The 14,182-nt window shown below is 37.8% G+C and overlaps 1 long non-coding RNA gene across 3 annotated transcripts in view; it reads right to left on the bottom strand.

Moving 5' to 3' along the window:
* LOC144579768 (uncharacterized) overlaps positions 1-14,182 on the bottom strand; it is a 656,332-nt gene that overhangs the window by 155,864 nt on the left and 486,286 nt on the right. The gene's annotated exons all lie outside the window — the stretch shown is intronic.

Here is a 14,182-nt window from a genome sequence, read left to right as displayed (position 1 = left end):
AACTTAGTGAGTAAAAGAATAATGGTTTTTTTTCTCCCTCATTTCTGTAGTTTGACTCAGCTGGGCATTTCTTCATTGTGATGCAGTTAGATGATGGATGGGCTGCACCTGGCCCAGTATACTGAAAGATAAACTGTCACATGTGCTACCATGAAAACAAAATCTTTAAGCATATAAGACCTTCCTTTGGTTGACATAATAGAAAGCTCACCTGTAATAGGTAAAAAAAAAAAAAAAAAAAAAGCTAATTTTTAAATTAATCTTGTTGAGACTGTTATATTAATAACATGCCATACATGTCAAAATGAAATTGATAACAGAGTCAAATGAATGATCAAATGGAAGTATTTTGAAATAAAGATTAGGAGAAGAAATCGTATTAGAATTTCTATGTGAGTAGTCAAGTGAGGATACTTAAGAGGTATTTCCAGTAAAACACTTTTGCATCTTCGGATAAATCTACATTGCCCAAATTATGTAACGCTAGATTTGTTTTATATCATTTAATTATTTGTATATATTCTAATTATCTAGTGGGTTCTCCAATGTTTCATCTGTTTATTTTTTCCTGTTATTTTTTTACTTCTGTTTATTATATATCAAATTTCTCATAGTGATTTTTAAGTCCTGGTGCGCTAACTCCAACATCTGTATCAAACCTGATGCTGTGTATGGTGTTTGAATTTCTTTTCCTGTTCAGTCATGTGCACCTGTTTCTTCCACATGCCTAGTACATTTTAAAAATCAAATTATCAACATTGTGTATAAAAATCGAACAGGCTCTATGCAATGTTACCTACCTCTCAAGACGGTTTACACTTCCCTCTGCTGGCCAGGTAGAGAGGCAACTGTTTATTATAATCCAACTATGTGGCAAGGCTCAGTCCACCTCTGACACATGCCTGAAAGTTTGTTGTTTTTTTAATGAGGGCCTTATGTAATCTCTGTAATATCTCTTATTGTTGTGTCTGAATTTCTAATTTAGTTTCCCAAGACTACTCTGCTCTGTTTTTCAGATATTGTTTTGTGTTTAGCTTCCCCTACCACTTTGTATGTAGCAGTAACCATGAGGAGAAAAAAAATGCGACATGCTTGAAACCCCCTTGCTAAGATAAAAAGTTCTAGAACTTTAACTCCGGGTTCCTGCATATGCCCAGAATTGGAAAGTCTTATATTTTCATTTATAAATGACTAAAATATGCAATACATATGTTCTGTGATAGCACAGCATTTATTGCCAAAGAACTTGAGAGAAGCAAACACCTAGAAAAGCCTTATTGAGGAAGTAGATATTCTGCTTAGTTGCAACTGGATAGAGAATACATGCCAAATTGTGCAGACTGAGAAGAGCTACATCATTTAAAAGGGAGTTTTCTGACTTCGTCTAGATTCCTCTTAAAATAGATTCTAGGACAATGATCTATGGTTCAAGCTTTTTTTTTTTTTTTTTTAATTTGGGATGTGACCCAAGGGATCATGAATAGGAAAGTAGATAGGAGAAGTAAATCAATATAGGGCGTGTAAATCAGCAGGGTACTACTATAGAACCCGAGGTTCACTCTCCCTAGGGGCTTCTGGGAGACTGTGTTAGCATGCCTCAGAGTCGTGCCCCCTAAGTAGTAAAAAGATGGAGGATGTGTTTCCCAAAATGGTTAACTTTCTGGCACTTCCAATCAGCCCTGTGCAAACACTGACTTTACTGTTGTGGTCAGAGAAAACCCTTTGGTGGTGGACACAGATACTTGTCCTTAGAAGCCATCAGAATGTATGAGAACATTGGGTAACAAAGGAATAGGCAAGGCACTTATTTGCTACAATATTCCAGATGACATGAAGGCTACCTTGAGGGTTTTCTACTGGCTAATCATACAAGAAGTGAAATGAATGCTGTAGTCTGTTTCTGTAGTAGTAGAAATAAAAATAAGTGTTCAGAGATAGATACACTAAAAGTAATGTAGGAAAAGAGTAAATTGGATGATGTGCAGAGACCAAAATTTTATGTAAAATCACAGGGTTTTGAAAAAGTTTAAATTACAGCTTAAGAAATTTGGGTAGTAACCTGCATACAACAGGGCATAATTGAGTTATTGATATTTTGTGAGGTATGACGAAAATATTTATTTAGAAAAATAATATGTCAAGAGTAAGAAAAGGAGAATGGAGAGATGGGCATTAACATTGTACAAGTGTACTAGCTGGTATCTTAGTTCATTTAGGCTGCTAAAACAAAATATAACAAGCTGGGTGGCTTTTAAACAACAGGAATTTATTTCTCACAGTGCTGGATACTGGAAAGTCTAAAATCAAGAGGACTTCAGAGTCAGTATCTGGTGAGGGCTCACTTACTGGTACACAGAAGGCCTCTTTTCCTCTGTCTTCATATGGCAGAATGAACGAGCTAGCTCTCTGGGGTCTCCTTCATAAAGGTTCCAATCCCATTCATGATCTCTACTCTCATGACCTGATTACCTTCCAAAAGCCTCTACTTCCTAATACTATCACATTGAGATTTAGGGTTTCAGTGTGGGGGGATGACACAAACATTCAGACCATAGCAACTGGTTAGTCAAATATTTTAAAAGACTGAAATGCTGTAAAAATAAAATGGATAGAGAAAATATGAATGAAGAAGAAGGAATGGAAGGTCTCATTATGGAGGATGGTGAAAGAGATTATGGTCCCTGATTAAAGTTATAGTGAAGCCAGCAACAAAGCTGGAGAAATTTAATGGATAAAGATTTGTTTGAAAAGAGTCAGTCCAATGAATCGTCATTGAAAGCTTATTATCGTCCAGACATAGCTAGCTATAATAGTTTTCCTTTATCAGGGGATACATTCCAAGATCAGCAGTGGATGCCTGAAACCATGGATAGTGCAAAACTCTAAATATACTGGGCTTTTTTCCTATACCTATGATAAAGCTTAATTTATAAGTTATGCACAGTAAGAGACTAGCAAAAATAACTAATAATGTAAAAGAACAATTATAACAATATGCCAACATTGCAACTCTTGTACTTGGGGGGCATTATTAAGAACAATAAGGGTTACTTGAACACAAACACTGTCTCAACAGTCATCTGGTAACCCACATGGCTACTAAATGACTAACGTGCAGGCAGAGTATAAAGTGCAAAGACACTAGACAAAGGGATGATTCACATCACAGCTGGATGGAGAGGCATGAGATATCATCATGCTAATTAGAATGGCACACAATTTAAAATTTATGAATTATTTCTGGAATTTTCTATATATTTTCAGACAATGGTTGACCTCAGACAACTGAAAGCATGGAAAGTAAAACTGTAGATAAGGGGCCAATACTATACTGATATTTGTATGATATATAGAAACTATCTTGATTATACAAAGTTTGCAATCTTTTTGGAGAAATGACATTTATTAGAATTTTTCCATATGTTGGTGTAATTATAAAGAGAAAGAGAGAACAGAAAGTATAGCAGACATCTCCCAAGCAAGATATTCTCAGGATAATTTATACAATTGTACATTGTTATAATTGTTATACAACTATACAATTTTACATTGTTATAATTGTTATACAATTATACAATTTTACATTGTTACAATTGGTACAATGGCATATAAGATTTTTTTTTTTTTTTTTTAGATCATTTACTTACTCTGGTTTTCTCCCACATTTGGCTGGAAATCCAAGTTGTTGGCTCTTTTTTTCCTGTTCTTGGCACTCAGGTACTTGTTCAGTTTTGCTCGAACCTTCAGTTTACTGTGCAATAAATTTTCTTATGTCAACATTATTGGGGACGATATACAGCATTTATCTTGTACTCTGTAAGGTTGACTTCATTCTTGTCCTTTCTCACCTACTCTGTTCAAAGTTTTTAGTACACCTTTTATGTGACTATCTGTTGATACTTTTCTTAAGTTATAGAATGCATTCCAATCAATGCCAGACCCATGATGCTGACAGTAACATCTCTCCCTATGAACTCTGGCCAGGTGTTGCTAGCTGGACTGGCTTATGTTTTCTGACACTGGCACATGCTTCAATTCCTTATTTCTGTGCCCAACTTTGTGTTCTGTTTCTCTGACATAAAGACTTTTTTGTTTTCTTTGTGAAGATTAGGCACTGAAACTTCAATAAACAGAGATTGCTGGTCACTCTTCATCTCCTTATTTGATTTTTTTAAATGTACAGGAAAGGCCTCAATGTATAAATCTAAAAAATTCAGGCAATGCAATAAATTAAACATTCAATCAATTAAATTTACCATGGGTTCCTCACTCATACACCTCACTCATACACATACTCCACAACACACACACACACACACACACACACACACACACACACACACACACACACACAGAGAGAGCGAGAGAGAGAGAGAGAGAAATAATTAATAGGCAGAATGTTTCTTATCGAAAAAGAAATGTGGGATTAATTGAGCAACGATCATAATTTGGAGGAACTGAAGCTTACAAGACATATGGTGGAACTTCATTAAGGACAAGACAGGAAGATCTTTACAATATAAAGGTGGCAGTAGATTCCAAAATGTGGGGGAAATTTGAGGCAATAGTTTATTTAACATTAGTAACTTCTTTCTCACTGATATGGTTTGGCTCTGTGTCCCCACCCAAATCTCATCTTGTAGCTTCCATAATTCTCACATGTTGTGGAAGAGACCTGGTGGGAAATGATTGAATTAGAGGGTGGGTTTTTCCTGCGTTGTTCTCATGATAGTGAATGTGTCTCACCAGATCTGATGGCTTTAAAAATGGTAGTTGCCCTGCACAAGCTCTCTTTTTGCCTGCTGCCATCCACATCAGATGTAACTTGCTCCTCCTTGCCTTCTGCCATGAGTGCATGTGGAACTGTAAGTCCAATAAACCTTTCTTTTGTAAATTTCCCAGTCTCAGGTATATCTTTATCAGCAGCATAAAAACAGACCAACACAGTAAATTGGTATCAGGAGTGGGGTGCTGCTGAAAAGGTACCAGAAAGTGTGGAAGCCATTTTGGAACTGGGTAACAGGCAAGGGTTAGGACAGTTTGGAGGGCTCAGAAGAAGATAGGAAAATGTGGGAAAGTTTGGAACTCCTGAGACACTTGTTGAATGAGTTTGACTGAAATGCTGATCATGATATGAACAGTGAAATCTAGGCTGAGGTGGTCTCAGACAGAGATGAGAAACTTGTTGGGAACTGGAGCAAAGGGGACTCTTGTTATGTTTTAGCAAAGAGACTGGCAGAATTTTGCCCTTGCCTTATAGATTTGTGGAACTTTAAGAATGATTTAGGGTATCTGGTCTAAGAAATTTCTAAGCAGCAAAGCACTCAATAGGTGACTTGGGTGCTATTAAATGGATTCTGTTTCAAAAGGAAAACAGAGAATAAAACTTTGGAAAATTTGCGGCCTGACAATGCAATAGAAAAGAAAATCTTATTTTCTGAGGTGAAATTCAAGCTGGCTGCAGAAATTTGCATAAGTAATGAGGAGCCAAATGATAACCACCAAGAAAAAGAGGAAAATGTTTCCAAGACATGTCAGAGACCTTTGTGGCAGCCATTCCCATCACAGGCCTAGAGGCCTAGGAAAAAAAAAGTGGTTTCATCAGCCAGGCCCATGGCCCAGTGCTGTGTGCAGCCCAGGGACTTGGCACCTGCATCTCAGCCACTCCAGCCATTTCTGAAAGGGGCCAACATAGAGCTCAGGCCATGACTTCAGAGGGTGCAAGTCCCAAGCTTTGGCAGCTTCCACATGATGTTGAGCCTGTGAACGCACAGAAGTCAAGAAATGAGGTTTGGGAACTTCCACCTAGATTTCAGAAGATGTAATGGAAACACCTGGATGCCCAGGCAGAAGTTTGCTGCAGGAGCAGGGTCCTCATGGAGAACCTCTGCTAGGGAAGTGCAGAAGAGGAATGTCGGGTGGGAGCCTGTACACAGAGTCCCCACTGTGACACTGCCTAGTGGAGCTATTATAACAGGGTCACAATCCCCCAGACTCCATAAAGGTAGATCCACTGAATGCTTGCACCATGTGCTAGGAAAAGCCATAGGCACTGAACAACACTTCATGAAGGCAGCTGGGAGGGAGACTGTACCCTGCAATGCCAGAGAGGTGGAGCTGCCCAAGACAATGAGAAGCTACCTCTTGCCTCAAGGTGAACTGGACATGAGACATGGAGTCACAAGAGATCATTTTGGGCCTTTAATGACTGCCCTGCTGCATTTTGGACTTGCATGGGACCTGTAGCTCCTTCATTTTGCCCAATTACTCTGACTTGGAATAGCTGTATTTACCCAATTCTTGTACCCCAATTGCATCTAGAAAGTAACTAACTTGCTTTTGATATGACAGGCTCATAAGCAGAAGGGACTTGCTTGGTTTTGGATGATACTTTGGACAATGGACTTTTGAGTTAATGCTGAAATGAGTTGAGATTTTAGGGGACTATTAGGAAGGCATGATTAATTTTGAAATGTGAAGATATGAACATTTTCATGCTGCTGATAAAGACATACCTGAGACTGGGCAATTTACAAAAGGAAGAGATTTATTAAACTTACAGTTCCACGTGGCTGGGAAGGCCTCACAGTCATGGTAGAAGGGAAGGAGGAGCAAGTCACATCACACATGGATGGCAGCAGGCCAAAAGAGAGTGTGTGCAGGGCAAGGCCCAGTTTTAAAATCATCAGATCTTGTGAGACCCATTCACTATCACAAGAACAGCATGGGAAAGACACACTCCCATAATTCAGTCATCTCCCACTAGGTCCCCCCCAACCAACAACACATGGGAATTATGGTAACTACACTCACTCTCTCTTGAAAATTACAAAACCAAACATCAGAAATGCTGCTTCCAAATATAATAGTGAGAGGAATGAAAAACAAATGATCAGTAAAATAAAGTGTAGGTAAGTTAACTATTGAAGGAGAAAAATGACTTCAGTTCTCACCAGAAGCACTCCTGATAATCTGGAAATGTTGGGGTGTTCTGCAGAAGTCTCACCACCAAGGGAATCAAGGTCTCTGTAACTTCTTATCCTGTTTTGGATTGGCCTTCTACTCCATTTCACTGTCTTTGCCTCTCCTCAGAAAGGAAGTCATCAGAGTCTACCCTTTGACTGTATCTGGCAAATTGGGTAAAGCATTAAAGAAAATGAAGAGAGTGGCTCATTTCAGAGGAAGAAAAGGTGTTAAAGAGAATCTGCATATTGAAGTGAGAATAAAACAGTGATGCTTTAGAATTTTAAGAAAATCAATAAAAATGAATTGTGTGACCAACAATCAAAGGATAAAAGCCACTAAAACAAAAAATATCAAGTCAAAATACAGACAATGATGTTGAGCTTTTCTGGCCATGTCATTAATTCTATTAGGAAAGAAGAAAAAATGCTGCTATTTGCACACTACTAAAGATAGCTTGGCTGAGGTTGCATTGTATGTGATAATCACACAATGTAAATTTATTAAAAATGAAATTGTGGGAGTCACTTATCAGTTCAGGAAAGCTCCCTTGGAAGTTAGATGATGGTACTGATTTTAATGAACACCAATATCTGTCATTTTTCTTCCTATATTTCATATGGTCTTTCCTCTCAAATGTCTTTTTATTTCATGATTTTAGGGGCACAGATTAGTACAAACCACAATGCTGCTATGCTGCTGCAAAGATACTAAGAGAGGATTCACAACTGATAGAAAAGGTTTTGTAATCATTTTAAACTTGTGAGCTGGTAACTGAATAACTGTGATGACAAAAACTAACAGTGGACGATAATTGAAAAACATGGTTCCAAGAAATAACAGCCTATATTTCAATCCGACCCTTAGTGAATACATTATATGGAATAACGTCATTGCGAAACCACAGGCAATCTTCACAATGTTTCCACCATTGTTTGCACATCTCAATATGGCTTGGTTCTGCCACATAAAATTATTGCAGCTAAAAAAGTAAAGCATTTGAAGAAGGCCAGTTTTCCTCCTTCTACTCCCAGCAGAACTTATGTATGGCACTTTTTGGATATTTTGGGGGAAAATTAATGGATGAAAATGGAATCAGTGAGCTAAGACTTGGAAATATTCTTAATTCATAAAGAAATCACCCTAGAGTGTAATAAACATTGTGCCAGGTACCAAGTAGACAGCTATGACTAATTGTGCTCAGAAACTCACATATACATGAAAAAATATAATACACAGTGATATAAGGAAGGTATAAACAATGAGCCATGGAAATAACAAAAAATGATTCCCCCAAAGAAGTTAGTTTGTGGAATAAACTTTGTATTATATAAGATTTGATTTGTACTTGCCATTTAACCTCATTTAGTTCTAAATTTCTCCCACATAAAGTGGGAGTGATATTAGTAATTGCCTAACTTTCACACAGGATTTGAAAATAATTCAAGTAAGATGAAAATTGAAAATTCTTTATAATGTGGAAAGAACTACATGCATTTCCAATTGTATTCACACATCTTTCTAACAAAGAAATATTTATTTTGTTCTCAAGTAGGATTATGAAATGATGTGGAGGAAAATATGAAATAATTTTGGGGTAATGTGCATCAATGAATGCTTGTTACAGTTTTATTTTTCCCATCAGTGTTTTCTTTTTCTTTCTCTCTCTCCCTCTCTCTCTCCCCATATATATAATTGCATTTTTTAGGTTCTGGGGTACATGTGAAGAACATGCAGGATTGTTGCATAAGTACATACATGGCAATGTGGTTTGCTGCCTTCATCCCCCGTCATTTATATCTGGCATTTCTCCCCGTTATCCCTCCCTAACTCCCTACCCCCGCTGTCCCTCCCCTAGTCCATCCCCACAGACCTCAATGTGTGATGCTCCCCTCCCTGTGTCCATGCATTCTAATTGTTCAACACCCACCTGAGTGAGAACATGCAGTGTTTGATTTTCTGTTCTTGTGTCAGTTTGCTGAGAATGATGGTTTCCAGATTCATCTATGTCCCTACAAAGGACACAAACTCATCATTTTTTATGGCTGCATAGTATTTCATGGTGTATATGTGCCACATTTTCCCTGTCCAGTCTATGATCAATGGGCATTTGTGTTGGTTCCAAGTCTTTGCTATTGTAAACAGTGCTGCAATGAACATTTGTGTGCATGTGTCCTCATAATAGAAAGATTTATAATCCTTTGGATATATACCTAGTAATAAGATTGCTGGGTCAAATGGTATTTCTATTTCTAGACCCTTGAGGAATCGCCACACTGTCTTCCACAATGGTTGAACTAATAATTTACACTCCCACCAGCAGTGTAAAAGTGTTCCTATTTCTCCACAACCTCTCCAGCATCTGTTGTCTCCAGACTTTTTAATGGTCGCCATTCTAACCGGAGTGAGATGCTATCACAATGTGGTTTTGATTTGCATTTCTCTAATGACCAGTGATGATGAGCATTTTTTCATGTTTGTTGGCCTTATATATGTCTTCTTTTGCAAAGTGTTTGTTCATATTCTTTCCCCACTTTTGAATAGGTTTTTTTGTTGTTGTTGTTTCTTTTAAATCTGTTTTAGTTCTTTGTAGATTTTGGATATAAGTCCTTTGTCAGATGGGTAAATTACAAATTATTTCCCCATTCTGATGGTTGCTAGTTCACTCTAATGATTGTTTCTTTTGCTGTACAGAAGCTCTGGCATTTAGTTAGATCCCATTTGTCTATTTTGGCTTTTGTTGCCAATGCTTTTTGTGTTTTAGTCATGAAGTTCTTGCCTATGCCTGTGTCCTAAATGGTTTTGCCTAGGTTTTCTTCTAGGGTTTTTATGGTATTAGGTCTTCTGTTTATGTCTTTAATCCAACTGGAGTTAATTTTAGTGTAAGGTGTCAGGAAGGGGTCCAGTTTCTGCTTTCTACACATGGCCAGCCAGTTTTCCCAACACCATTTATTAAATAGGGAATCCTTTCCCCATTGCTTGTTTTTGTCAGGTTTGTTAAAGATCAGATGGTTGTAGATGTGTGGCATTGCGTCCGAGCTCTCTGTTCTGTTCCATTGGTCTACATCTCTGTTTTGGTACCAGTACCATGCTGTTTTGATTACTGTAGACTTGTAATATCATTCTAAATCAGGTAGTGTGATGCCTCCAGCTTTGTTCGTTTTGCTTAGAATTTACTTGGCTACACGGGCTCTTCTTTTGGTTCCATATGAAGTTTAAGGTGTTTTTATCCAGTTTTGTGAAGAAGGTCATTGGTAGCTTGATGGGGATAGCGTTGAATCTATAAATTACTTTGGGCAGTATGGCCATTTTCACAATATTGATTCTTCCTAACCATGAGCATGGAATGTTTTTCCATCTGTTTGTATCCTCTAATTTCGTTGAGTAGTGGTTTGTAGCTCTCCTTGAAGAGGTCCTTTACATTCCTTGTTAGTTGTATTCCTAGGTATTTTTTTTCTTTGTAGCAATTGTGAATGACAGTTCATTCTTGAACTGGCTCTCTGTTAGTCTGTTATTGGTATATAGAAATGTTTGTGATTTTTGCACACTGAGTTTGTATCCTGAGACTTTGCTGAAGTTGCTTATAAGTTTAAGGAGATTTTGGGCTGAGACGATGGGGTCTTCTAAATATACAATCATGTTGTCTGTAAATAGAGACAATTTGACTTCCTCCTTTCCTAATTGAATACTCCTTATTTCTTTTTCTTGCCTGATTGCTCTGGCTAGAACTTCCAATACTATATTGAATAGGAGTGGTGAGAGAGGGCATCCTCGTCTAGTGCCAGATTTCAAAGGTAATACTTCCAGTTTTTGCCCATTCAGTATGACATTGGCTGTGGGTTTGTCATAAATAGCTTTTATTATTTTGAGATACATTCCATCAATACCTAGTTTATTGAAAGTTTTTAGCATAAAGGGTTGTTGAATTTGTCAAACACCTTCTCTGCATCTAGTGATATAATCATGTGGTTTTTGTCTTTGGTTCTGTTTATGTGGTGAATTGTTTACAGACTTGTGTATGTTAAACCAGCCTTGCATCCCTGGGATGAAGCCAACTTGATTGTGATGGATAAGATTTTTGATGTGCTGTTGCAATCGGTTTGCCAGTATTTTATTGAAGAATTTTGCAACTTTGTTCATCATGGATATTGGCCTGAAGCTTTCCTTTCTTGTTGAGTGTCTGCTGGGCTTTGGTATCAGGATGATGTTGGTCTCATAAAATGATTTGGGGAGGATTACCTCTTTTTGTGTTGTTTGAAATAGTTTCATAAGGAATGGCACCAGCTTCTCTTTGTACGTCTGGTAGAATTCAGCTGTGAACCTCTCTGGACCTTGACTTTTTTTGGTTGGTAGGCTCTTAATTGCTGCCTCAATTTCATACCTTGTTATTGGTCTATTCAAGGTTTCAACTTCTTCCTGGTTTAGGCTTGGGAGTGCTCAGGTGTCCAGGAATTTATCCATTTCTTCCAGGTTTACTGGTTTATGTGTATAGAGTTGTTTGTAGTAATCTCTGATGGTGGTTTATATTTCTGTGGAATCTGTGGTGGTATCCCCTTTATTGTTTTTTATTGCATCTATTTGATTGTTCTCTCTTTTCTTTTTTAGTAATCTGGCTAATGGTCTGTCTATTTTGTTGGTCTTCTCAAAAAACCAGCTCTTGGATTTATCAATTTTTTGAAGTGTTTTTTTGTGTCTCTATCTCCTTCAATTCTTCTCTAATCTTAGTTATTTCTTGTATTCTGCTAGCTTTTAAGGTTTTTTATCTTGCTCCTCTAGCTCTTTCAATTTTGATGATAGCGTGTCAATTTTAGATCTTTTCTTGCTTCTCATGTGTGCATTTATGACTATAAATTTTCCTTTAGAGACTGCTTTAAATATGTCCCAGATATTCTGATATGTTGTGTCTTTATTCTCATTGGTTTCAAAGAACATCTTTATTTCTGCCTTCATTTCATTGTTTATCCAGTCAATATTCAAGAGCCAGTTATTTGGTTTTCATGAAGTTGTGCAGTTCTGAGTTTCTGAATTCTGAGTTCTAATTTGATTGCACTGTGGTCTGAGAGACTGTTACAATTTCCGTTCTTTTGCATTTGCCAAAGAGTGTTTTACTTCCAATTATTTGGTCAATTTTAGAGTAGGTGTGATGTAGTGCTGAGAAGAATGTATATTCTGTGGATTTGGGGTGGAGAGTTCTGTAAATGTCTATTAGGTTTGCTTGGTCCAGGTCTGAGTTCAAGTCCTGGATATCTTTGTTAATTTTCTGTCTCATTGATCTGTCTAATATTGACAGTGGAGTGTAAAGTCTCCCACTATTATTGTGTGGGAGTCTATGTCTATTTGTAGGTCATTAAGAACTTGCTTTATGTATCTGGGTCAACCTGTATTGGGTGCATATATATTTAGGATCATTAGCTATACCTGCTGCATTGATCCTTTACCATTATGTAATGTCCTTCTTTGTCTCTTTAGTTCTTTGTTGGTTTAAAGTCTGTTTTATCAGACACTAGAATTGCAACTCCTGCTTTTTTTTTTTATCTCCATTTGCTTGGTAAATCTTCCTCCATCCCTTATTTTGAGCCTATGTGTATCCTTGCATGTGAGATTGTTTCCTGGATACAGCATACTGAGGATTTTTGACTTTTTATCCAATTTGCCAGTCTGTGTCTTTTGATTGGGGTATTTAGCCCATTTACATTTAAGGTTAATATTTTTATGTGTGAATTTGATCCTGCCATTTTGATCCTAGCTGGCTGGTTTGCCCATTAGTTGATGCAGTTTCTTCATTGTGTTGATGCTCTTTACCATTTGGTATGTTTTTGGAGTGGTTGGTACTGGTTGATCCTTTCTATGTTTAGTGCTTCTTTCAGGAGCCTTTGTAAAGCATGCCTAGTGGTGATGAAATCTCAGCAATTGCTTGTTCATAAATGATTTTATTTCTCCTTCAGTTATGAAGCTTAGTTTGGCTTGATATGAAATTCTAGGTTGAAAGTTCCTTTCTTTAAGGACGTTGAATATTGGTCCCCACTCTCTTCTAGTCTGTAGGGTTTCTGCTGAGAGATCTGCTGTGAGTCTGATGGGCTTCCCTTTGTCCATAACCTGATCTTTCTCTCTGGCTGCCCTTAGCATATTTTCCTTCATTTCAACCCTAGTAAATCTGATGATCATGTGCCTTGGGGTTGTTCTTCTTGAGGAATATCTTTGTGGTGTCTCTGTATTTCCTGGACTTGAATATTGGCCTGCCTTGCTAGGTTGGGGAAGTTCTTCTGGATAATATCCTGAAGAGTGTTTTCCAGCTTGGATTCATACTCTCCGTCACATTCAGGTACATCTATCAAACGTAGATTAGGTCTTTTCACATAGTCCCATATTTCTTGGAGGCTTTGTTCATTTCTTTTTACTCTTTTTTCTCTAATCTTGCCTTCTCATTTTATTTCATTGAGTTGATCTTCAGTCTCTGATATCCTTTCTTCTGCTTGGTTGATTCAGCTATTGAAACTTGTGTATGCTTTGCCAAGTTCTTCTGTTGTGTTTTTTGGCTCCATCAATTCATTTATACTCCTCTCTAATCTGTTTATTCTCGTTAGCATTTCGTCAAACATTTTTTCAAGGTTCTTAGTTTCTTTGCATTGGGTTAGAACATGTTCCTTTAGCTCAGAGAAGTTTGTTATTACCCAACTTCTGAAGCCTGTTTCTGTCAATTAATCAGACTCATTCTCCATCCAGCTTTGTTCCCTTGCTGGTGAGGAGTTGTGATCCCTTGGAGGAGGAGAAGTATTCTGGTTTCCAGTGTTTTCATCCTTATTGTGCTGATTTCTTCCCATCTCTATGGATTTGTCTACCTGTGGTCTTTGTAGTTGGTGACTTTCAGATGGGGTCTCTGAGTGGATGTCCTGTTTGTTAATAATGAGGCTATTTCTTTCTGTTTCTTAGTTTTCCTTCTAACAGTCAGGCCCCTCTGCTGTATTATTGCTGGAAGGCCCCTCCAGACCCTGCTTGCCTGGGGATCACCTGTGGTAGCTGCAGAACAGTAAGGGTTGATGCCAGTTTCTTCTTCTGCTATCTTTGTCCCAGAAGTATACCCACCAGATGTCAGCCTGAGCTCTTCTTTATGAAGTGACTCTTTGGATATATGGGGGTCGGGGAGCTACTTGAGGAGACAGTCTGTCCCATATAGGAGCTCAAGTGCTGAGCTGTGATCTCTTTTGTTCTGTTCAGAGCT

The sequence above is a fragment of the Callithrix jacchus genome, chromosome 16 (assembly GCF_049354715.1).
Source record: "Callithrix jacchus isolate 240 chromosome 16, calJac240_pri, whole genome shotgun sequence".
Lineage (NCBI taxonomy): Eukaryota > Metazoa > Chordata > Mammalia > Primates > Cebidae > Callithrix > Callithrix jacchus.
This window is presented reverse-complemented; position numbering and strand designations above follow the sequence as displayed.